The following is a 2,104-nucleotide window of genomic DNA, read 5'->3' as shown; positions in this document are numbered from 1 at the left end:
TATATTATTTTTAGTTTTTTTGTTAAATTTTTTAGTCTTTATTTTTATTATAAAAAAAACTAAGAGTGTGTTTGGATGAAGAAGTTTTTTACGGAATGTAATTTTTTTTAAGGGAATTCAAATATTTCAATGCAAATTACTTTGTTTGGAGAATTTTTAAAATGAAAGGATTTTATAAGTTATTTTGTCAAAGTTAAATTTAGAGAATTTTAAATACTCCCAAAAATCTGATAATTTTAAATTCTCTCTTTATTTTTTAATATTTGAATCATGAAATGATCTCTATAATTTTTTAAATTAAAAATGTTGGCCTTATATGTTTCAAAATTTATATATTAGTCCTTATATATTTCTTTGTAAATTGGTTCCTTAAAATTTGCAAAATGGTTCCCTCAACTTTTTCTAAATTTTAGTTTTGACCTAAATTTATTTTTTATTTTTAATTTTATTTACTTAAACAACCTTATATATTAATCTCTCTAGTACTAGTGGTTGTTCTAACGTTGCTTTTAACAATTCTGATTATATTGCTTTATGACACCTAAGATTATGGCATCTGATATCAGTAGGACATATAAATAAACACAAACTCAATGTAGAAAAAAAATGTTTAGAGGAAGAGAATTTTCTTTAACACTATATTTGATTTTTATACAAATGATATTTGCAAGGCCTTTTATAAGCTTGTAAACACTTAGCTTCTAAGCAAAGCAATTCTTAGTGTTTAAGTATAACAACAAAACAGTGTAGTAATCTAATCCAAATGGTGATGTTATCATAATAGCCTTTATTAGACTTTACTAGTTAAGCAAAAACATTTTAATAGCTAACCATCATAATAATGGCTAAAGAAAACAAAATAAAAGTGCCTCCAATTTTATTTTGGACCAATCATATATTTCCTTACTAACTAAGAATGGGAGCATGTATATTTCTTTAATTTTTTAGTGATTTGATTTGATTTAATTTCCAGCATCTCTTAAATTAAGCTTTCAAATTTATCATTCGAAACACTTTTTTTAATTTGTAAAATAACTCAATTTTTAAAAGCTTTGTAAAAATATCTACAATACTCAATCACCACTTCTTTCTCAGTAATTAATTCTCGTATCTTGTGATATCAAACATTAATATGATTGGATCGTCCATGGAAAACAGGATTTTTGGATAGTGTAATAGCAGACTTGTTGTCACAAAAATATCTTTGTAGTATTACTCTCCTTCAGGTGCATTACATTTAAAATTCTTCTTAACCATATTGTTTGAGTAAGCACAGTTTTTTGTTGCTATATATTTTGCTTCTGCTCTAGAAAGCACAACAATAGGTTGTTTCTTCGAAGACCATGATATTGCACCAGTACCCAAATGAAATGCATACCCTGATGTGGTTTTTCTTATTTCTATATCTCCAGCCCAATCACTATAAGTGCATCCAACAAGCTTCACATCATTATTATTAGCATAATAAATTCCTTCGATCAAATTACCTTTGATATATCTTAAAATCCTTTTTGCTCATTACAAATGGCTATCATGTTCCATGTATCTGCTAAGCAATCCAATACCATATACTATATTTGGTCTAATTGCAAACAGATATCTCAGACTTCCGATCAAACTTTTATATAGGGTTTAGTCTACCCTTTTGTCGTCACTTTCTCTTATCGACTTCAACTTTTCTTCAACTGGCGTGAAAACTGGTTTTGAATTTTGCATCTTGAATTTCTTCAAAATATCATCTACATATTTCCTCTAAGAAATGAAAATTTCAACATTTTGTTGAGTGACCTCAATGCCAAGGAAATAGGACATTAGGCCCAAATTTGTCATTTCAAAATGACTAATCAAAGCTTCCTTGAACTCTGCCATCATCTTTGAATTATTGCTAGTGAAGATCAAATCATCAACATATAGACCTACAATAAGAACATCTTCTGGATCAATGAACTTGATATATAGTGTGTGCTCAAATGGACATCTCTGAAAACCATTCTGCATAAAATAAGAATAAATCTTCTTGTACCACGCTATTGGTGTATGCTTTAAACCATACAGTACTTTCTTCAATCTGTAGACTATATCTTCTTTTCCTCTAACTATATAT

The sequence above is a fragment of the Cicer arietinum genome, chromosome 7 (genome assembly GCF_000331145.2).
Source record: "Cicer arietinum cultivar CDC Frontier isolate Library 1 chromosome 7, Cicar.CDCFrontier_v2.0, whole genome shotgun sequence".
Taxonomy (NCBI): Eukaryota; Viridiplantae; Streptophyta; class Magnoliopsida; order Fabales; family Fabaceae; genus Cicer; species Cicer arietinum.
The sequence above is the reverse complement of the archived record's forward strand: the minus strand, read 5'-3'. Positions refer to the sequence as shown.